Source organism: Xiphophorus hellerii, chromosome 20 (assembly GCF_003331165.1).
Source record: "Xiphophorus hellerii strain 12219 chromosome 20, Xiphophorus_hellerii-4.1, whole genome shotgun sequence".
NCBI lineage: Eukaryota > Metazoa > Chordata > Actinopteri > Cyprinodontiformes > Poeciliidae > Xiphophorus > Xiphophorus hellerii.
Genome location: NC_045691.1, coordinates 2,177,606 through 2,202,691, shown reverse-complemented (window position 1 = coordinate 2,202,691; position 25,086 = coordinate 2,177,606). Strand labels below are relative to the sequence as shown.

Sequence of the window (25,086 nt, the reverse complement as noted above, 5' to 3'; positions counted from 1 at the left end):
TATTGTATTTTGTTATTATCCAACCCTCTTTACTATTAACAAAATTGTGGAGAGAAGTGGAGAGAAGAAAAAGTTATTTTGTGCCAAAACATCTTGTATGTAGCGCACATCAGTGTGAGTCTGTGGGGGTCAAAGGGCACGCGAAAGCTTAAATCTGATTGGTCAGTTTGCTTTTTCTGTGAGCTAAAAATGATGAGTGGAGTTTGAATCTCCCATAGTTCTAAGATCCCACCTGAACTTTTTACAGTGTGCAGTTCTGGCGAGTCGCCGGTTTATTAGCTTTTTTTTGTGGTTTCACAAACTTAAAAGCTGACGGGTCACCAGCTGGCTGACACCAGCAGATGTCGGAAAAAAACTGTCCGACAGATTGGAAGTTATGTACAAAAGTATCACTGCACCTGACCTGATAGAGCACAACCACCTCTCTCATCATGTGGCGTCGCACAAAAGCCGCACAAACCTAAACCACTAAAGCAGCGCACCCTTTTTTTTCGTTTTACACAAACGATGCTAAATAATAAAGACATGGAAGCGAAGCCGTGAGATCCACGGAAAGAGGAGGATGTTGATTCCCAGGTTCAGGTGGTGTCAGACGTCCAAAGGAGGAGAAGGTGAAGCAACAATGTTTGCTTAATTTCTACTCTTTTGGGGAACGTTTCGACTAGATTAAATTGTTTAACTCGCAGTCTTAGCGCGACGCTCAGGAAGAGCAGCAGATGTCAGCCGACAGGTGACCATCAGCTCTCCAGGTCGGGAAACATCAAAAAAGCTCAGAAACCGACGACCCGCCAGAACCGACACTGTAAAAAGCTCCGCCGGGATCCAAACGACCGCTCTTAGAACTGCGGGAGGTTCAAAGTCCTGTCATTCATTTTTATCTTACAGAAAAAGCGCCAAGCCACAAAATAAACAAAAGCAAACTGACCAATCAGATTTAAGCTTTTGCGTGCCCTTCCCCTCCCCCCACAGACTCAGACGTGCGCTACGTACAAGATGTTTTGACACATAAGATCTTTTTTTTTTCTCCACAATTTTGTGAATTGTAAAGAGGGTTCGATAATAAAACTTTCAGAAATTATTATTTTCTTTTTTTACTTCAAGGAAAATCTTAAGGTAGGCAGAGTGGGTGCAGCCGTACAGCTGCAGGCGCTGCTGCCCTCCGATAAAATCCTGCAGGCGTCTGCGCAGTACTGAACTTTAACCATAGAAAAAAAATTTATGCATAAAGCAATTAATTTTAAATCTTTTTTGTAATTTGCTTTAAAAAAATTCTAATATAAACAAATGTTATTAATTCAATGTAAAAACATAAATTAAATAATTTTGTTGGCAGTGCTCCCTAATGACAATGGCTATTTTTAGAACTTGCTCTGCGGGCGACTGACAAGGTCCCCTCGGGCGACCGGGGGCCCGCGGGCACCGTGTTGGTGACCCCTGCCTTAGATATTGTATTGATGTTGATCTAGTTTTCTGGCATCCGGCTTTTATTTTGTTCTTGTATGTTTGACATAAAGTTATGACGAAAAGAGACAGAAGGTGAGGAGAGGAGAAAAAACAGTCTTCAAAATAAGAGTATGAATATAATTACTTGAAGAAATCCGTCGATAATCAAAACGTCAAACAGATGCTGAACTTTATTCAACTGAAAGTTAATAAAACTGTAAAGCATTGCAGCACTTTAGAATTGTTATGGAAAAATGAATTTAGGAGAACCTAAATGTGTTGAACAGTATTAAAGTTAGAAAAATAAATTAGCTCAACTGTTAGCAGAAGTTTGTCCACCGCAAATAGATACTCTAAAGGTTTTTAATGATCAAATGTCACTAATCCAGTCTGTTCTTTGCATATTTTATAGGCTGTTGCTGAATTATGTGGAAATTCATTCAGTTTTCTCACTAACTGTAAAACTTTTTTTTTTTTTTGCTGTAGCCAAACAGAATAAAAAATAAATAAAGGTAGGGAAAAAACTGAAAAATATATAAGTGCACTAAAATGAAATCTAATTAACTAATTTCTGTTTTATTCGACAACAGAAGCGGAAATGTGTTATTGGAAAGGTCAAGATTTATGCAATGAAAATGATTTAGGTGCTGTAAATAATATTCATGGTTTAAATAGACAGTCTACAATGAATAGAAGTCAATGCAATGTATTAATAAAAATGGCAAAGTGAGATGGTGTGCAGGGGTGTGCATGCATGTGTGTGCGCACGTGCGGGGGTGTGTGTGTGTGTGCGTGTGCAGGGGTGTGTGTGTGTGTGGGTGTGCGCGTGCAGGGGTGTGTGTGTGTGTGTGGGTGTGGGTGTGCGCGTGCAGGGGTGTGTGTGTGTGTGTAATAGAAATAAAAGGGACAGTAAAAGTTACAAAGCGTGAAGGTTGATTCTGTCCAGGTCTTAATGTTCATCAGGGGTCATTTATGTCACTCTTTTATATTAACACAGAGCTCTACAGCTTCAGTGGCAGTGGGAACGAACACACACACGTACACACAGCTGCATCATTCTTCTTGTGTGTTTTATACGGCTTTCCCTCCGAACTGAAAGATCCAGCAGCTTAAAACTGAAGCAGAGAGTCTAACAAAACGATTTCCTGACATCAAAGTAAAACTCTCAAAGGATTTTTAAAAACATTTTCTTCTTATTTTCGTCCTTAATTTTTTTTATACAGCAAGAAGGAGGCCAGCTTAATGTGTTGACGCAAAGCTCTGCTTACTTATGGGATAATCTTTCTGTAGGTTCTTCATCATGGCCACCCACCTTTCAAATCTGAGGAGTATGTAAAAGTTATCTGAGCGATATAAATATTTCTGCCCATACAGAAGGAAAACCAGCGTGTTGAAATGTCTTCAGCTGCTGAACCTTTTAAAGTCTCCTCTCCTCCTGTCTCTTTCCTTGTCACTGCTCTACTGCTCATCTGATCTCCATCATTGTTTTATCTCCCCTCTTCCTGTCTGGCTCGTCCTGCCTATTTGCTGTCCTCCTCCTTTATTCACTCTTTTTCTCTTCTGAAAGCCAAGAGCAATTTATCTTAAAAGGGCTTTTATCAAACAGTTTTGTTACAAAGTGCTTTGCCCAGATCAAAGAACAACACATGCAGATAAAAGGACGTGATTATGTTTTACTTTATACTTCATGTAGGAACGTTCACAATGTAGTAAAACATCTCTACCAACAGTTCGTGATCTTTTCTCAGTCTTTTTTACTGATCAGAAATGTTGAAATATAAAAATGACTCCATGCATTTGCTGTGTCAGAAAAACAGAGAAATATCGCTTTTAGCCTTTTAACACAAATATGAAATAAATGTGAAAAAAAGCTCATTGTTTTGTATTAAATCACAAAATCATTTCTCTCCATCAGTTTAATCTGATCTTTTTTAGTGGTTGTTAGACAAATATCAGATAAGGACTGTTTGTTTATATCTGCATTTGAAAAATTAGTTTGGTCATGCATCTGGAGCGAGCAGGAAATGCTCGTATGATATGACTTTCCATAAGAAGGCGTCTAATGTGCTTGCTCAATGGGCCTGAAAATCCGAGGGCGAACTTCAGAAACCTTTTCTACATGATTTCCCTGAGAGGAATTCACACTGAAATGAAATGAGAGCCATTTCAAAGCACAGAACTGCCTCTTTAACACACTTGGTTTATTTCCTGTTCTAGAGGAAGTTCAGGGTTTACATCAGACTTTGCTCTTAAGGTTCTGCTCTGTTCTATGTCAATGAGTTACATTTTGTCAGTCTCAAATCTTCTTATGCTGCAGTTGCATCATATTGTTACTATTTACTTTAGAAGTGAATTGACTTCAGCTGCACTTTAAGAGTAAATAACATCCTTTAAGACAAATTAAAACAGATTTCTGCTTAGTCCCTTTTTTATTTACCTAACACTTGAATATTACTCTCCTCCCATTGTTTTTCTTGTTCTGTATAATTCACTAAGACAAGGAAAATCTTTCCAACTTTCATTCCTTCTATATTTTTCTCATTAGTAATATTTCAGTGATACGAATAAATCTCTGCAGATTATTGTGGTCTCCTTTTGCCTTCATCCTTTGTTTCCCATTCCCTCTGCCTGCAAAGTCTCTGTCACATCGCTGTTTGTTAATGTCATCACAGATTAAAACACAGAACCAGCCACATTTATGTGGGTCTGGCAGTTGGCTTTTTGTGCATTAATCTTGTCTATTTTTGGTTAAGACACTGAAGTGTACGTTTGTATACCAGTTAAAGTCGTGTCATGGCTGAATCTGCATAGATGTTTGTGTTTAGGAGTAAATTTGCCTCTGTGTGTCTCTGAGGGCCCTGGAGCTGTGTACTCATGCATGGCCACCGCTGGAATCTGCCTGCTGCTGCCACTGAAGGCTGCTGCCCACTGCTGCTCAGGACTGACGCATAGACAGTCACGCACACGCTCACAGGCCAGTAAGCCGTCTCCAGCGTATATCTTGACTCTGTCACATAAATCCCTTATCTCTGCATTCAGGAGCTGGGTTTGATATTGTGCTGCAACCAAAGTTGTCTTGGTTTTAACAACAGTGTGGAGCATCACGTTCACATTCAATATAAAAAAGCAAGTCGTATGAATAACATACAAACTGAAGGTATAAAAATCAATTCCAATTCACATCCAGCTATGGTCATTCTTTATTAAAGTCTGGTTCATATTCCATCAAGAAATTCTTTCATTCCTATTGCTTTTTAAAATGAAAAATAAATATTTTAGACCGATTAGAAAAGACTTCCTGTGGACACTGGGAGTCTGAACTAAATATTGACAGTTATATGAGGATAAAAGGATAGTTGGTGCTTTTCTTGCTATGTTTTTTAACATTTATCTTACGTGGAGTAGACAGCAGCCAAAGTAAAACCTGAGGCGACAAATAAAAGTTTCAGGTTTGGCAAATTTTCCTTGACTTACAAGGGAAATAATTAGGTTCAGTTAAGGCCACGTATAAATATAACATCAATTCTAGCTTAAATAATATCTGTGCAGCCTCAAAGCAAAAAATATGGCTAATGTTCACAAGGATTACAGTCTTTGAGTAGAGAAATATAAATGTTTGCAGATAATTGCTTTGACTCACTGTTTGGTTGGATATTATATGTTTTTAAATTCTGCATGTGAATAGTAGAACTCTAAATGCTCTAGACTCTCAGGCCAAATGCATATTTGTTGTGCTTAAAAACATAAAGCTTGCAGAAAATGTTTAGGATATTCACTGCAATGGAAAACAATAACTAGTCTTGAAAAAATTGGTTATTTAAAATCAATATCATCATTACAGTACTCAGAAATCACACACACAAGTTTTCCAGTAATCAAGCAGCTCTATGTTACATCAAGACTGCAGCTTGAAGTTAGCACAACGACAAAGAGTCTGCTTGACAAAAACTTCCTTTCTCCCTTAAAAGTGGAAATGAGGTTTTCACCTTGAATACTGGGGCGCAGGCGGTTGCCACGGTAACAGGTGTGCTTAAACTACAAAGAGAGAGTAAAAAGGTAGGAGTGGTTTTGAGTTGATCACCTGTTCAGGTTATTTTACCTTTGTTTCCCTTTGCTGTGGCTCATTACAGCCGCTGTAGTTTATAAATGTTGGACTAATTACCTCGTTCGTTTGTGAGTTTACGTCATTCACAACAAACATCAAATAGAACAAATATATTTCATAAAATTTTAACAAACAAATGGCTTCTACCGCGATAATTATGTGAAATTAAATTAATTATATCCCAACTTCAGAAGATTTGCCTTTACCTTTACAGAGCTCTTTGGTTCCTCCTATCAGTCTGTAGCTTCTCATATTGAGGTCAAAGTTCAGATCTACCATAACTGACTGACACCTGCTGGCCTCAGGTTTGCAACCAGCTTGTGACTGAGAAACCAGTAACCTGCTCCCAGATGATGACATGAACTTGTTAGTTCCTCTGTTCATGTAGTAGCTGATATATTGTGAGAATCTGGTAGAAATGATGCACTAATCAGTCATGTTTACATAGAAACAAGGAGCTGCGAGGCTTTGCTTGTGAGACCTGCGGTCACGTGGGTCGGTTGTGGGCGGAGCTTGGTAAGGTCCATTGTTACATTTTAGAATTTTTTTTATCCTCCGGAGGTTTTTTAATAAAAATGTAACAATCTGAAATTTAATTCTTCTGTGTTTTTAATTGTTATTCATAGCACAGTGCTTTTGTGCTTAAATTCAAAATTTGACTCTCCACTTCCCTCCGGTTCCCTTGATAGTGTAAGTACCCAGGGAGGAGCAGTCATCCATTGATAAAATATTGCTCTTTGTGTAGAGAAAAGCTGTGGCTTTGACCTACAGAGGTAACGAAGTAAAACAAGACTCCAGCACAGCAACTGCAGTCCACTTGACTTGTTCACCCTGCCAGTGATGCAGATGATGCAACATGACAGAGAAAAAAAAAAGCCTTGTGACAACATAGTGTGATAGTAGACCACTGAAAATGAAATGCAATGAGTCAAATGTATGCTATACAGCTGTAAATGAAACTGTGTGTCTATCAGGGTGTGTTAGTGTGTGCAGCAGTAGTTCGGGGTGATAACAGCATGCTCCCTCCTCATGGATTTCCATTAGCTCAGCAAAGCTTTTCTGCAGCAGCAGTGGAATGTTCTGTCATCAGTACCAGCACCATTAACTAAAATATGCACTCTGAAAATAAGTTAGTGACATCCTCATCTGTGTTCTTCTATACAACATAAATCAAATATAGCAGATCTTTACTGCAGCACTGTGGATGAGAATTGCTTTCTGGGACTCTGTTAGGTTCAATCTCCATATTTTTGCAGATTAATTAGAAAACTGTAGAAGTCTGATATGCTTGTTGTGGGAGGGCATTTATTCAATCCCGTTCTCCGGTCACAGTGCTAGCTGCTGCTAAAATAATAAAAGAGAATAGCATGTGAAACAGAGGAAGAAATCATGAAAAAAGATATTTAAATTTCATGAAACTGTGAAATAGAAAAGCATTAAGGTAGAAGCATATTTTGGATAAATTATACGCACCAAACTTTGTTTCTCTCCACCTTTTTGATTCAAGTTGTAGTTTCAAGAAACAACAACAGAAGTTTAAGATGGTGCTACATCTTAAACCTCTTAAAGAAGACAACCTAACAATATTTGAGGTCTGCCGAAGTGTTTGGACATGCATATAATCTTTGAGTGAGAAGTTGTTGGTGCTCATTGAGGTCCTGGTACAGAGCATGGTGGCAGAGGTGACAGCATACTCATTTACTCATGAGACAGGGTGGTCTCATGTCAAACCTTAGAGCAACCATTCCAGGCTGACAGTGAATTATGTAAGTTATTGGGATGTTGTCAGCATCACAGCTGCTCCGTGCATCACGTCCCGTTGCTGCACTGGCTGCAACTGTAACGATTTCACCAGGATGCGACAAATAATCCCCGCTGAGTATTTCTTTTTCATTGTATTTGCAGCATTAATTAAAACAGTTTACATATGTTATAAAGTCAAATCTCATGAATATCCACAAGAAAATAAATTTGTATAATAAGTTAAAATTTTCTTTTATATACCAAAGAAATATATTTCAGATCACGTTTTACGCTTTCTTGATGTTCCTTTAAAAGATTAATGATTCCATCTGTAGATAGAGACAAGACTATAAAACATGTTTGGCCTTTTCTCGTTTTTTTGTTCCTTATTCAGATCTGTTGTCTTTATGGAGACTGACGCAGACAGATAAAGAAAAACCTGCTTGTTCTCCTGTGATGAACAGCATCAGCAGCCGCAGGAGATATTGATTTCTGCTGTAAAACAGGGAGAGTCCTACTTCCAACTCAGAATGCAACACATTTTCAAATGCATAAGCACAAAAATGTGTACAGTTGGAGAAATAATAGTGATTTTTATTTTCTATTTGCAATTTTTTTCCTCTATGGTTTCACAAAGCAAGAAGTAGAAAGAGGATAAAAACTCCACCATCATTTATAGGGATTAAACACCTTGAAAAAAGAAAGTAGAAAATAAAGTGAAAATTAAATGATGAAAGTAATGATGGGTGATTCAATAAAACGAGTAACTATGTACATTTATTTTATAATGAATAAAGTTCACAGAAAATGATAAGAAACACAGTAAACATAAAGACATTAAATCAGGTTGTATATTGCATCTATTAGCTATTTAAAACAAAATGCTTTTCAAATTTGTGTTTCGATTGCTAATTAGTGTTTGAAAAAAAAATTTATATATATAAATATGAAAAATATTTATGCTGTTGATGAGGTTATTTTTACTCTTTTCTAGCTTTTTGATTACAACAAAATTGAAAAACAGCTCAAACAAAACAAACAGAAAGAAGATCATCTCATATTTTGGAATCCTTGTGTGTGAAACTTTTACCTTTTGTCCTCACAAACAGCTGCAAATGACTCGTAACTGACAGCCGACATAAATGGTTTTGATGCTGGTCTGTGTCTTACAGATAGTTTTTAAAGGTATTTATGGAAGTTAAACACATTTCTAATTTAGAGAATCAATTACTCCTGTGGAGTTTCTAAACACACTTAAAGTGTGTTTTTGGCATTGTTTCTGTAAGCCCTGACCTTCACTGCATTGTTCTTCAACAGAAAGAAGAAGACCTACCATCACTTTTTCCTAAGTAAGTCTGCAGACCTACAAACAACATCTCTTCAATAGGACCAAACCATTTTCTCCTTTCTGCTGATTTCCTTGATACCTTGCTTTGCAGCTGCATACTGTTTGTTATCAAGCACAGCTGCTTGGGCGTCAAAAGATGTGAAAGACGCAGCTCATCCAGACCAGAAACACACAATTAATAATGCTAATTGTTCTACAATCTGATTCTAAAAGCAAATAACTTATGAGCAATAAGAAGAAAACAGTAGCTATTACTCTGGACTCCCTCGGAAAACAATCTTGCGACAGAACTTCATTTCATAATAACGTTCCAGTCACAGTCGTCGGTTGCAGCTCCTTCATGTCATCATTTGCCTGACCGCTCTCCAACTGTCTGTTCACTCATGTCCTGGACTTAAGACTCAACGACTCAGTCTTCAGCACTATCACCTCTGAGCAGAAACCTTCATCGGACCACCATCCCTCGTCAGGATCCACATTCTTCACTCCACGCCTCCAAACCACCGCAAATTAGTAAGTCATCCTCCTTATAGTCTAAATGGAAGAAGGCTTTAACAAATACTAATAAATTGTGCCCAATTGTGTGGAAACCTGCCCAATCTGGCAACACTGTAGTTCGATGTGTTTTACTGTCGTTCAGAGAGTCACAGCGCCACCAATTGGCCCGGCATATCTTCTACACCATTTTCTGTGGTGAGGCTTCCTGTTGTGTGGATGCACATTTTTTGTTAATTGTGTACAAAATATACTCTGCTAGTTTCTGTGTGAACAAGGTGTGAGTGTCATTATTATGTAGTTCTGCAGTCAAAGATTTGCAACTGCAACAATTTGGTCAAATGTGAGCAGCTCAGTTTGTATCGATGTTGACACAACTAAGTATCTTTAAATAATTTATCTCAAATATTGATTATTTTGACAAGCCTAAAGCTTACATAATCACACACACAAAGAATTTAATTGCCCCTTCTCTAACTGCCAGCAGAAATGTGGGAATTTTTAATTATGTTATTGAATTATAGAAACAAACCTAGCTTGAATTTAAAGTGATTTCTGGCACTCTTACAGCCCTGGAGTGGAAAACTACACTAATTGTGTAATTGTACACTCTCGATGTGTTGTGCCAACAAATTATTTATTAAATGTCTGCTTGTTAGTTGAAGAACCATGGAAATCTGACATTAAGTCTCATGGAGCGCCACAGGACACAGTACCGACTGACACCAGGAGGGTAATGAAGAGAAAATTTGTAAAATTACTCTGAGGTCATGCTTGTTAACAATTTTGATATTCTCATATGGTCATGCTACACTGACCCAGCAGGCAATAAGTACCTAGTGAGTCACTGAGCTTAGAGGACAAGAAGAATCAATCTGATCTTTGTACTCTGACTGAATAAGGTATTTTGGTAGTTTTGCTATATTCACACAGCTTAGATAAATAAATAAAAACTCATTATATTCCAAATATGTGTGCATTTACAGATGAGATTTTCTTTTTTTCATTCCAAAGTGGTTTGATAAAATCATGAAGAAAACATCGTTTCTAAAGGTTTCCGAGGTTCAGTTAAGATTTTAGTTATTCTGTCCTTGTGCAGGACCCGAAGGATGTGCATGACAGAGAAATTATCATTCATACAAAGATGTGACCTTTGGAGGAATGAGTTGACAGGGTGATAACATGACAGACCTGGAAGCTAAAAACACACAGACAGGAAAGTTTAAAAGAGGGAAAAGCCTTAGCTCTTCATTTAAAGGGTCATTAAAGCAGCATTTAGCCGATATTCAGAGAATGTTGGCTTTTCTTATTGTTTCCACAATAACAACAATGGAAAACCAAAAACCTTTGTTCAGACATTTCTCAAGGTGCCTTTTGTCATAGCCAGCATGACTATTCACCTTAATTAGCATTTTTTCAACAGACAAAAAATCAGACAATCAGCTATAAAAACAAATAACGATCAAATTTTACAAAATGGAAAATATTTAGTGCATATGTCCATGTACTTTAGTGTATGTTTCTATTCATAACCCTTCATCAACGCAGGCCTTAATTGACTTAACATGCGAATATGATTGTGCAAATGAGACAGTCCTTAAAAAGTGCTTCCTAAGCTCTGCACATGCAGCTAGGCTAATGGAGATATGTTATCCTCAATGGATGCTTCCTCTTGCACAACTTTGTTTCAAAAATGTACACAGATATTTAAAACATAAGCTTCTAAAATCAACATGGTATTGGTATGTGGAGGAAGAAACAGTAGAAAAATTAAGCTTAAAGAAAATAGAGTTCTAAACAAAAGGGGGGTTCTGAGAAGACCGATGCTTTAAATCCATAACGACACCAACTGGGTCCAGATTAAAGAGGGAATGTGCCTGCATCACATTTGAAGGCACACTTGCCAACTGCATGCAGCACAAATGTGCACTAAGTTGGCAACAGGAATCTGCCAGCAGCAGCTTCTTTAGAACCACTGCCAGCAGCAATCCTGTGGTGAAAACATGGCCGCCGCTTTCCATAGGATTCAACACAACTTCCTTCCTTCACATCACAATATGGTAGAATATCACTGTATGACTGTTTGGTTATCTAGAAAATAGTGTTTCACAGTATAGTAAGTTAATATTTTCTTTAATATATCCAGACTGCATCAAGAGGCAGAGTGAAAATCAAACAATTGTGGCAAACATGAATGGGGCTATTTATATCCAATTTTATGCAAGTTAGAGTATTTGAATAATTAATTTTTCTAGTAATGATTAAATGAAGATATTGATTATTTTGACAACCCTACCATGAACACCAGACATGAACATTTAAAAACCAATAACAAAGACATCCATGAGAAACTGTGTGTCTGATATTAGCAACACATTTATTATGTCACGAATGAATCTAGGCTCAAATACACATTCAGTCAGACACGCAGTGTAGAAAATAGGCTAAAAGGCAGAGAAGTATCTGGTGCTTTGCTGTGGCCGTCTGGAGGTCAGCGAGCCATAACTGCAGAGCAGAAGGGGCCACACATAAAGCGCACACAGAAACATACACAACATCAAAAATCAACACAGATTCCTGCTCTTATCTCGTTTTCTCATCCAAAGAAAGCAGCAGTCACATGGAGACACACACACACAAACACACACCCCTACATGCACACACACACAAATTAGGAGTATTAATTATAGTAACAGAGATTTTCATCGCAGTAAAAGGCTACTTCAGGACAAAAAAATCTAATGCACACAGTTTACAGCAGACTGAAAATAATCTACATAAAGAAATAGAAACTGTGCAAACTTAAGTATGCTGGACAGAAAAGATACAGTGAATGTTTAAAAGACAAATAAAACAAATTAACAACCTTATTAAAATTAATTATGCCTGATAGTAAAATGTAACTGTTGTAAAAACATTGGCACTGCTATAAAATTTCCTCTCTTTGCTTTTTTGTTTTAAATATTTAAGGTCATTAAATAAACTTAATGTTAGAAAAAAAAGTGCAGTTATAAAATTAAGATTTTATTTTTTAAAGGAAAAGGATAATGAAATAATTAGCTGTTATCACCACGATTTTTCATGGCTGTGTTCAGTTGTTGAGCCACATCCAGGCCTGATTATGGCCGGACCTACAGGGACAAAACAAAAATCAGAACCTCAACGACTTGCTGTTATTCTTGAAATCAGACATTCTGCACTCCACCTTAAAAGCCTGATGGAGAACGTCCATCCCAAATTTAGCCTTAAGCTCAATTAGACAAGGCGGATGATTCAGGACAATGAAAAACCCCAATGTTACCAAAATAAAACAATTCTGCAAATAATTACTGCGCTGGTTGTTGTATGAGTAACTAACTTTTTCCCACCAGGTTGGTTTTCATTGCTTAGTAAATGAAATCACTAAAAACTGCATTTTGTATTTACTCAGAATATTAAAATAACTTGATAATTTGACAGATTCAAATGTTTAAAAAGCAAACAGAGGAAATCTGAAAGGGAGCAAATACTTTTTTACAGCAGTGTGTCTGTTGAGTGCTTCGTCCCACTGACGGTGTCATTTGAAGTCTGTTTCTTTTTGTATATGACCATTAATGCTTAAGACATTCAAAGGTATCATGATAACTTGTAAATGTGGTTTCTGCTCATAAGTTAGTATAAATGATAACAAATGTTATTTGAATACCAATTCATCTTTTCTGCTTCCTCAGAGCCTCCTCATTTATCTTTTTGATGCATGTGTCAGGAAAATGGTTTATATGCATCTTCACCTTGGTCATATTTCATTTTTAAATCTAACAACTTCTCTTGACACTGTAATTGAAAACAATACTTTCTGTTTTTTATCTGTCTATACTCTCTTTGTCCTGCGTTATGTTTGTCTATCCTTCCTTAATTACAGTAACAGAAAAAGAAGCAGATGTAATTTGCTTTTCTATGGAAGTCTTTCTAAGTATATTCAGAGTTTTAGAACAAAAGGTGGAGATCAACATCAGCTTTAGACATGTGGCATTTTGAATAACAGTCAGATTTTTGTGGCCTTTGCATTTCGTTCTGGACGGCTTGCTCTGTCGACCTTGTAGTATTTAGGTTTGGATTCTGCATTTTGCTTCCTTGAATTTCTGTCACGTTCTGTTAATATCTCCAAGGTTTTCTGAGGTAAATCTCAATTTATTCCTCTTACATTTTGCCTAATTTGCTCTCGTACCCTTAGTTCTACTTAATGTTTACATAGTGTGTTTCTTTTGTTGCAGATTAACATTCAGATCATGCAGCAACAATCAACAAACATGCAGATCAACTCAATTGATTATTGATCATTATTTCCTTCCGTAAACATTTTTCTGTGACTCTTTTACTTACTGCTAGATTATTATTTAAGACTCAGTTATAGTTTTTGTACCTCCTCCTGCTTTCGTTTTCATTTTTCATAGATTGCATTGGTTAAAATCAGAAGCAATGTAGCGTTCCTCTAGTCTTTTAAATTGTAGTAGTCTGAGTAACACTCCACTTACCCTACAGCTCAATTCTGATTTCTTATAAGCCACATGCATCGTCTTTCAGGACATTAAATGTTTGTACAGGGTTTGAGCATCAAGGAAGAGATATTTGTTCCTTCCTATTTACATAGCTGCTGTTATGCTCTTATCTTCAGCTCAATAACATCCCATTTTCAAATAGATTTCAATTTAAAATGCCCTGCTGTTGGACGGACAGTAAAAGCCTCTTGGACTCTTCTTCAGCAGCTGACCCAAAGCAGCGACTCTTTATTGTTCTCTTACCGTGAGATTTTTAGATTATTCTCTTCCCTCTTTATCTCGCCCACTGTGCATGGTGTCAAGATAAACCCGGGTCCTTGTCCTGGCCTATAATTCACCTCAAATTATCACCCTGAAAACAGGAAGTCAAATACCGACAGTTTTTGGATATCTGAATCAACTTTTTAAAGTTTAACTCAACACAAGAAATGCTTTAGTAACATTTATTCTATAAAACATGTTATGGATGTCAATAACTGCGGTACTGATGATGTTACAGACAGGTTTTCTTAAAATGATTTTTTTTGTAGTGGCTGAATAAATCATCTCAAATATAACTTTGGATTCTTACATTTTATTAGAGATATTACACAATTACAATGACAGAGTCATTTGTTTTAAGGATTTTTCATCCTGTATCCGGTGGCTCGACGGTTCGAACCCTCGCTCCTGCCATCTAAGTCTTTGTGTCCTTGAGCAAGACACTTCACCCGCTGGCTGGTGGTCCGATTACTCAGAAAACTCAAACTAAAGGACTGGAGCAAAACTGAACTGCTAACCAGATGCGTATTGAATGGAAGCAACTCTTCTGTCAGTCTGGGTTCATCCAGACCAGGGGTCTCAAACTCCAGTCCTGGAGAGTCGCTGTCCTACAGTTTTTAGATGAGCCACAGGTACAAAACACTGGAATAAAATGGCTTCATTACCTCCTCCTTGTGTAGATCAGTTCTCCAGCCTTGCTAATGACCTAATTATTCTATTCAGGTGTGGTGCAGCAGAGGCACATCTAAAAGTTGCAGGACTGCGGCCCTTGAGGCCTGGAGTTTGAGACCCCTGATCCAGACAGATCTGTCTTTTTCTGATGGTTTTTACAGGTCTGAGGTCTGGCACACCTTCAAAATATACTCCATGAGAATTTTATGCTTCACCAAACAAAACAATCCACAGGAAGAAAGTAAAAGTTGTGCTAACATAAAAAAATAACAGTTCACAAGTTAACGATTGTGTGGGTTCATAGCACATTTCTGAACCCACACAACACATTAAGGTTGTCTATTGATGCCTAACAGCAGAAAGTTGCCCCTTAAAATAAAACTTTTTTTAACGACATTAAAAGCTGCTGAGGAGATTTGGTCTTACATTTATGAGCATCTATAAACTTCTCCCATCATTTCCTTGGTGAACTTCTTTTTTTTTTTTTTTTACATGTTTTGCTTTTCCTAATGGATCCTTTTGTGACTTCAGAGTCCAATTGCATCAAGGACATCAATGAAAGAGCATGTTAACATTCAGTTATGTCTTTTTTCCTCATTCTTTGTTTTTTATGACTGTTTCTGCCTAAAACTGAGTTATCATTTCTAATATGCTCTTATTCACCTTCAGCCCACCACAAGCATTACAAATGATCGTTTCCCTCATAATCCATAAAATAAATTTACTTTATATTACTTTAATATAAGAACCTTCTGTGTAATTTTAGATCAAGAGGATAATATATTTATGTATTGTTTTTTTATGTATTGGTATTTTTAACCTAAACAGGCACCTAAACCTCCAAATTTGAAAGCTGACCTGCAAGTATAAAATGCTGTGCTGGCCCTCATAACACTGTTTACTGCTTATACCAGTGAGTTGTATTTGTGTTGGAGGTAAAGAGCAGGCACAGAACACACTGAGGGATTTCATCAAAAGCTGGACCTTTTTGCAATTCCTCATAAAACTTGTGACATGTTGAATAGACTACCACCATACTCCTCTGTAGCACAACAGCAGCCATTTGAGAACATAATGAGGAATTTTATTTAGTTTCTGCTCTTCCAGTCGCTGCTTAATGTCCCATTTTATTGCAGGTGAATGCAAAGCCCTGTGATGGACTGGCAACCCCTTCATGGGAGAAACCCAATGCTCGGACAACGACTGCTTGAGATACGTGCCATCAATCCATCCACAGTGGCCCCTGCAAACTGTTTACCTTTATTGTTTCGGTATGTTCCGGAAATCCTCATATAACCATGTTACGGTGTTCATCTTATACCAATTTATATTCAGTCACATCGTAGTCTTCTGATTTGTTTTCAAATCATTAAGTTCCTAAAATTTCCTCCTACAGATTAAATATTCACAGCTGAAAAAGTATATTTTCATTTAAACTTTAATGTTAAATCTTTTATTGAGAGACAGTACCAAAATACTTTATAAGAATATCAATAGTTGAGAATTTATTTAAGTTCTTCCTACAGGCAATTACTCTAAGATGAAACAGACAAAAATCTTTCTAAAGTTCTTACCCAGCAAGAAATAGTTTACTTATATGCAACTTGAGGCGAGAATATCATGTTTTAACTATTGCTGGGATTTGATTAAAATAGTTAATTTCAGGGTTTGTAATTAATTAAGCACAGTTAATCAGTTGCAAATTATATGTTGACAAAATAACCAACATTTTTAATTCAAAACCCCTTTTTGCTGCTAAATTGTTGAATAAACAAAGTTATGAGCTCAGAAACAAAGATACTTGTTTTTAATCTGTTACTTATCTTATTCAGCCACTATATTGATGCAAAATGGTACAATAAATTCAGTCAATTCAGCTCTCAAGTATTTCAGGAACGCCTGATCATTCATGTAACTCCTTTAAAAATCTACTTAGAAATGTGGGTGTTAGACGCTGTAGATGCTGGCGACGGCTTTGGAGGCATTTGTGCTGCTGTTTTGCACTGAAAAGGCATTTAGGCTTGAATAGTTTTGGTGATAAACCAACTCCTTTTCACACAACTTGGACACAATAGTCTTCTCTAACATCGAGTTGTTGTTTGCAGATGTCACTTGTGCGTATCAGAAATACAAAACACTAAGGAATTTCTTTATTTTTTACATTTCGGTAGTTTCTTTGCTAATACCCATCCGATTTTTACTGCCAATTTATTCATTATCCATGTTTAAAAACTTACAAAGTAAATAAAAATCATAACCCTATACCAAAGCAAAACTAAGCAGAACTATTTGAAACAACAGATCAACAGATTAATCAAACACGATAAAGTGCAATAGGAGAAGAGTATACAATTTTAGTAAAAAGAGATTTAAATAAAAAATGGTTTGAATTATTAGATTTGGGTTTTGTCAAGTTATCTGTTGTATCTTACCTGCAACAGATGAAATCTCAATGACCTCATATTGTAGGAACAGATTTTTTTACTGCAGAACATCAGGGTAAAGCCTAGTTAGTTTTAGGAAACCAATGTAGATGTATTGACTGTGGCCCAGTGTGGTTCAGTACGACTAATGGTTGGATACCAAAGTGGAACCATTTCAACCTTCATCAAACAACATTTTCTTAAACTGTTATGAACGTTTTGAGGTCACAGTTCTTATGGGACACATTAAAGGAGGTTCCTCTGTGACTTCCTGTTAGCTTTACTCTGGTGAGAACCGCTCTGCTTCTCCACACTGAGATTGTGCAGATTGATGGTTATTGCATGTAGATAAATGAATGCTGAAACCCTCAAATCATAAAAATCAAAACTATACTTTTAAGACACATTAGTGGACACAATGTTAGTTCACTATCTAAGGACAATGAGGGAAAAAGGAAACAAACAACTCCTACGTAATCAAAACTGGGGGCCTTTTTATAGAGAAAATTAACTGTATTTTTCAGATATGCATATTTATTACATGTTTTTTTCCAAACCCTTAACCTTCACACATCCTTCATTTGCTTCACACATTCATTATCGTTTATTTAAGCAAGAAAAAACCATCAATTACCATTTGGTAACTTGTCATTATTATGCTACCATTTAATTACGATGCTGCACCAGGGTCCTCATTTTTTGAGAGCACTTTGTAGGTGGGTTTATTACAATTCAACACCGAACAGAAGAGAAACTGAGAGAGAGGGATGCAGGCGGAAAACAAACCACTTTAAGATGGACAAATGTTTCTCAGATAATTAAAGGCTGCGGAAGCATGAGGTGAAAGAAGGACACAGTGATGCATTGTGGATGTTGCAGAACAAAAGCCCGTTTAACACAGCTAAGTATATCAGGGAGCGCTGGGTGGTGCAGCAGGGCATGCGGTAATTTAAATTTGGGATGCAGTGAGGATGGATGAAGAGAGGAGCAGATAAAGTATCCCACTCAGGAACAGTGATTGTTTCTACAAGCAGATAAAGACAGAAAAGATGCAGATTGACAAAGTAGCATACAGATATCTCATGTTGGAGACCAGATTGAATCTGTGTACATGGATAAAATGGAAGAAAAAGAAAAAGGAATTTTGTGCACTGCATATAAAGTATAAATACAGAAAAATAGATATATTTTTGTTAAAGCACCAAAGAAAAATAAAACATGAGGGAGAATGAGAAGTAAGTCACCTTGCAGCCATGTGGCAGCAGCACAAGTCGGCCCTATTGTTAGCTGTCACATCACTGGCAGGAAAAGAATGGGGAGGTTGTGAGACTGATAACTTGATGACCTTAGTGATATGGAAAGGAGAACGCTTCAGTAACCTCCATCCTGCACCAGCAAGTGACTCGGCAATAAAGAAAACGGAGAACAATTACAAAGCAAAGTTCCTTCATGAGAACATTTTTGTTCTGCGACTCTGTTTTACAACAGGTTGGAAGTTTGCTGCTTGGGTCACGTTTTGACAAAACGTTCATTCTGTGATTCATACATCTCTTGTCCATCGGTAGAAGGTTCATTCCGTTTTGGCAGAGAAAACATTGTTCATCAAGAATGACTTTGTTTTCAGAAAGGGAAAAGAGAAAACTTACTAACATCAACTGGCTTGTGAGAACCAACAATATGAAGGTAATAGCTTTAAGGGGCTGAAAGATCATGAAACAAATCAGACAGCTCAATCACACACAACGCTGCTTCAGTGAGCAATCAACTCAGGACAAGCACAGCAGATTTTAATCAAGAATGCGGCAAAGGGTCAGTTTCCCTTTTATATCTTCTGGGCAAGCAAAACCCTAAATTAGAAAAGTTGGTATGGCAAGGAAGTAAAAATTAACTTTGCCAAGGGCACTGATAAACTCACTTCCATCTACATTTTGATACAAAGTCAATTGTCCTCCTGGCAAGATATTAACTCCTTACCTAATCACTAATCCTGTTTCCTGGAGCAGAGGGATCTGTTTTTTGAATCTCGGATCTAAAATGTGCTTTCTGCAGATTTTTTGGTTAGCCTCTTGAAGCCGTGACCTTTGGCATGAAACGGTTCACAACTCGTTTTTCTTCTACCGGTAGAATGAATTCGCTTGTCCTGGGGTGAGTATGCCTTAAATGGAGAAGTCTGAGTATCTCGGTGACTAAGTCATGACGGATATCAGGCTGGACTGGGAGACTGACTTTGATGAATCAGGTCTTTTATGGAATAATGAAGATCTTGCTACTTTCTCAGCCTTAGAGATAGAGGAGGGGAGGAGCGCATCACTCCTCCATGAGAAAGGCATAGATTGGCTATTTGATTTGGATAACTCCTGGAAGCGTCACATTGAAATCTTTCTGGAACTGATTTCAATATGAGGAGACCCTGGACAGACCCACACTGTAAAACATTTGAGCCACATGCAGTTGTGTCTGCTGTCTTCTACTCTTTAAGTCAAATACATTTAGAGAGTTTTAGATTCTGAACCTAAATGTGTGAGTTTGTGAAAGATACATTTACAGTAGTAAGATGTGTTCACTTTTTATTAATTTTGTCAAACCTTTAAGAGTTAAAAAAAAAACTAGTTTTTAGGTTAGCACTAAAAAAACTGAAAGAGGAAAAACACAGGAGTGGGAACTATTTCCCAGTGTGCTTTGCATGTTTTTGTATGTTGAGATGGAAGAGTGCCACATTGATCTGACTCTTGTGTCATTAAGACAAATGTTAATTATGGATAATGTCCTGTTCACACTAAATGTTTTTGAGCAGAATTCATTATGGTGATTAATAAAATTCATTATCAGATCAGAAATTTTGTTCATGCAATTTGAAACAAGAATTTAAATGATTATAAAGTAAAATAAGTAATTATTTGAACTTAATATTAGAGACATGTGGCTCTTTAACTAGGTGAGGACAGTTTTTTTTCCTGCATATTGTCAAATATTATTTGGTTTAAATTGCAGCATTAAGTTAAACTTCTAGATTAATTAACTTAAAAAACAACATTTAGCCAACTTGTCTCTTGTTGTTAAATTAACTTTATGAACTTTAATTTCTGAGTTAAAACCAAAATAATTTTCTTGCTGACTTAAATTGCATGTTTTCATTTTCAAGTTAAATCACCTTCAAATGTTTTGCAGTGCAGAACTTGTTTTAGGGTTAGATGGTCCCTCTGGGTCATATGGGCTGCGGGGTTTCTGACGAGGAGCTTATAAAAATCCATATCCCTGTTAGAGAAAGGGATATGGAAAACTTTCTCAGTTATCATCACCATTACTCAACCTCAGATAGGAAGAGGATGGATGGATGGATGGATGGATGGATGGATGGATGGAAGGAAGGATGGATGGATGGAAGGATGGAAGGAAGGATGGATGGATGGAAGGATGGATGGATGGATGGATGGATGGATGGATGGATGGATGGATGGATGGATGGATGGATGGAAGGATGGAAGGAAGGATGGATGGATGGAAGGATGGAAGGAAGGAAGGGAGGATGGATGGATGGATGGATGGATGGATGGATGGATGGATGGATGGATGGATGGATGGATGGATGGATGGATGGATGGATGAATGGATTCTGACATGTTTTTATCTATTTACATCAAAGTTACATCTGCCATTTGCTACTGTAGCTTTATTAGTAGTACTGGATCATGCTTTAATAATTTGAGACTGCAATTATAGCTATAATTGCTAAATGGGAAAAAAGATACAGTGCCATCTGAGAGACTGGAAATTAGAGGTGTTGAGCTGAATTATCTGCATAGCAGACAATATTTATAACTTTTAAATATTGAAACATATGGTGAGAAACAAGCTGATTCCCAAAACAATCTATGCTCACAGTCACAATGAGAGATGTGGGTAAGCACCCCTCAGTCTCTGCAGCTTGTTAATTACTACATTAACATTCAGACGAACTTTAACAATGTGTTGAAGGAGGAAAATGTCATTGCATCTGATTTTGTTTGTCTGGCTGTGAAGAGTCGCTGCAAGCTTCCATTTTTTAACTGGAGGCAGACTTAAGGTTAGTAATAAAAGGATGACACTGGTTGCACCTTAAGACTTCTCTTCTAATGACAACATGCGTATTTATTATTATTTCTTTTAGCAATTCAAATATTTTTAGCTCATTGTTGGCTGTTTCTTCTGCCGTGAAAAGGAGGTGACCAGTGAAAACTAAGGGGCAGATTTGGGATCCGTCTATATATAATAGAAATGGCCATTAAATTGAATTAAACTCCTCCTGCTGTTTGTGATGGGAATTACAAGGAATGCTTTCAAGAAAGGCTAAAAGATATAACGAGAGTTACTCGCTTTCAAATGTGTTCATTATACATTTAGTAAAACTATTTTAAAATAACTCAATATGTTTGGAACTGAAGAAAGAGCTGCAGAAGATGTTAGTACACAAAGGTACACAAATATACCTTTGTGTGAAACAGAATCTCCATAATGTCTTATTATATGGTCCTAAATCGAACAAATGAACCTGAGGAAAGAAGCCTTATATTAAATAAGGATGCAGCAAAACAAAAACGGCAATAAAAAAAGGATAATAAAAAGTTAACATGGAAATCAAAAGAAAAGTATTTCAAATGATGCAAATATAAAATATGAGTAAGACAAAATAAGCTGCCACAGGAGAGGAATGCTGTATAAATGAAGAGATTAAGACAAAACAAAACAACTACAGGCAAACAGATAAGATGTAAGAGGGAACAATACACGATAAGACTTGAAAGGAGAAGAAGAGGTGGTTAGATGATAAAAGAAAAACAGAAAGAGAAAAGCATCACACCAAAGGATACTGGGACGAAGTAGGATGAGAGAGGGAGGCTGAGGTGGTTAGGATGAAGATGAGGAGGGAAGAGAGGAGGGTTAGTTGTATTTTTTCTGTTCTTGCTGTGCATGAGTCATCATCAGATCCTATTATGACTGAAGCAGCGTTACTGCCCTCGCCCACTGCTAACCTACGGCTACATGCCTTCTACATGCCTAGCAAACACACACAGACTGCCACATCTAGTTTCATGAGGACAAGATTACAATATAGATACACATACAACAGATCAGATTAGATTAAGTAAACTCTTAATGCATGGCCCCACTCATGCATGTTTACCCTGCATTTACCTACAAAGTGGAAACTCTCTCAGTACTGGATTAAACAGTTAGCAATCAGAAGAAATGGTAATGCTGAAGCTAGAAAAAAAATGATCATGAAAATATTCTATGCATGTTTGAAATGCACAATAACTCGTTATTTGTGTCTCTGGACTATAATACTTAGGAATCAAATATTTAAATTAAGCATAAGCAAATTAAAGGCTTTGATAAAGAAAGTAAATGTGGTGATAAATCCAATCTAATTGAGATGAAAACCCTTTAAATGCTAAGAAATGGCATTGGGTGAAATAGTTCATAAAAAGGCAATTTCACACAGCAGGTCTTAATGTTCAATTCTGATTTTTGTGTGTTTTCCTTTATACTATTAACTAAATGTGGCTTTAGTCAGACTTCTGTGTGAACAGTTTACTACCCCGACGCATGTCTCATTGGACACATATCCAGTTTAGTAGCACATATGGAAGTGGCATAAACAGGATTATGTTTTGGTGTTGAAACAATCGGAATTAGGCCAGTCCGATGAAAAGTCAGATATCGGTCGTATATAGACAAAAACGTTGGATTTGTCTGTAATGTGAGCATAGCCTATGATGTTGCTAACTTTTAATTAGCAGAAAATGTGTTTGACCTGAGCTGCCAAAAATGGGACCTGCACTGGTCTTAGTTGACAAGTTGGTGTCAACTGGGTTAGGCTATAAAAACATTTTGTTGTAAAATATTGGAAACATATGTAGCTTATGTCTGGTAAAATAACAAGACTTCAGTGAACATAGTCTACAAATTTAACCTATTTCAACTTATTTTCATACATTTTGCTCCTTTTTACTCACCTATTAAAACAAATTGCCTGTTTTTCCACAGTCTGATGGATAATCACTATTTTAAAACACTCCTTTGACTCCATATCCTATACCAGGAAATTCAGGGATGAAAGCCACCTTCCACATTCTGCCACTCTAAAATAGGGTGCAGTGGGACAAACATGATGAAACCCTGCGCCTCAGGCTACTGCTAAATGGCAGATGCTGTGAGCTGCACTTTCAGCTGGTTAGGGGAAGAATTCACCTTTTGTTGAACAGCCTTTTTAGTATACATCAACTAATATTGTATTTTGCACCTAGAAATCCTAGATGATTTGTAAGTTCTATCTCATTCAGTAAAAAAAACACAAAAAGAAAAATCAAACCATTAAAAGCAGCCACCTGGAGGCATTGCTGTCAAGATTTCTCCAGTAGTCTGCACTCTCCTACAGGAGTAAACAGTATCTGTGGTTTCAAAGTGTGCTGATAAATGATGAAATACATCTATGAATCTCTGACAAGAAGCACAAACATCTTCACCATGTATAGGAAACCTCTCACTGACTGTTGCATCAAACCTTTGCTTTTATTTCAGTCCAATAGTTTAAATGCTGTTGCCTTCGTTTCCTGTGTGTTATACTGTACAGCTGTGTTTGGGTTGATTACAGCTGGTACCAGATCTTAAACTAGCCAAAGCACTTCAATACAATTAGCCAGTTTATGTGCAAGAGAAATCTGAGACCAGGGACAAAGTTATATTGAATGATGATACCGCTAACCCTCTGTGATGAATGATTTTCAAAATTAGCTTGTCCTCTAAGGTGCACAATTAATTTCCAATTAAAAGCAGATATTGAGTGTGGATGTAGAATCACATTAGCACTGTATAATCAATTAGGTTTAAAGCGTTTATTTAATATTTTCCAGTTTTATCTGTAGTATTTTCACTAAATCTGTTTCATAAGTCCATACCAATACTGCAGTAATTTCCTGAAAGTTGCATATCTTCCTTCATCGTTAACACTGAAAGAGGTGCAGAAGAAAATCTAAACACAAATTGTTGTAACCAAATTATTTTAATCAATTAGTTTCCAAAACTAAATAAATCATTACAATTCATTTCAAGAGGCTTCCTAATTAAAAAACATTTATTCATAAGTACCAAGATATGACTGAATCAGAAGATGCAGCTACTTATATTTGTTATATAGAACAAGCCGTTATTAAAATAGCATAAAATAAAAAGATTAATTTAGTAATGTGGAGAAAATGAAATATGTTTCTTTTTGCAGTTGAAATAATTTGAATCATTTCATTATTGAACAACTTGTTCTTGTACTTCAAGAAGAACAAGTTTGTGTTAAATCTGAACAATTAACTTCACAACAATCAATTCTCTAAAATATTTCTAATATATCTAAAATATTTTTCTCAAAGTAGCAATGTGAGGTAAATGTCACTTTACTGTGACATCAGAGACTAATAATTATACAAGAGAAAACCACAGACCAGCTTCTCAAACGTCATTTTCAAGCTTTTTATAATTGTAACTCATTTTATTCTTGTTTTTATGATTGTTCAGCACTTTGAGAGATTTTAAACAGCATAACAAATAAAATGTATTATTATCATTGTAGCAGCCTAAGAGGGAATGTCCCCACTGTAAGGACTCATGTGACTATTTTTATGATGTCATCATGTTGCTGCAGGGTTTACAAGATATTATTATTTGCTATGTAAACACAGAGATATCCAGTCTCTATCTGGTTGACGTTTTGCATCGGTGTGGCTCCACCACCACGAGCGAGACTGCTGTTGAAATTAATTGGGCCTGTGTTGCTGCTTCAGCTGCGGTTCAAAGATAATAAGGCTGCAGTTCTGAGGTTGGGGATACAGGAGCACTGGATTTGTACTTTGACATGAAATTTCTGATTTCTCTCTTTTATCATTGCTGTATTTGCTCCAACGTGAGGAAGGCAAGGAAGAAAGGGATTCTGACAACTTTAGTAGAAACAGAGGAACACGCAGATATAGGGAGATATTCACAAAATACAACATAAATGTGCTTATTGATAAAAAACTAATAATATAA

The 25,086-nt window shown here is 36.8% G+C and overlaps 1 protein-coding gene and 1 long non-coding RNA gene across 2 annotated transcripts in view; both read right to left on the bottom strand.

The window, feature by feature from the left end:
* grip2b (glutamate receptor interacting protein 2b) overlaps positions 1-25,086 on the bottom strand; it is a 241,637-nt gene that overhangs the window by 211,099 nt on the left and 5,452 nt on the right. The window lies entirely within an intron of this gene.
* On the bottom strand, positions 1,320-25,086 carry LOC116710219 (uncharacterized). Its single transcript, XR_004337067.1, has 3 exons — positions 25,076-25,086; positions 22,346-22,352; positions 1,320-1,438 (listed from the first exon to the last, which is right to left on the bottom strand). It is a non-coding gene; the product is annotated as an uncharacterized LOC116710219 (long non-coding RNA).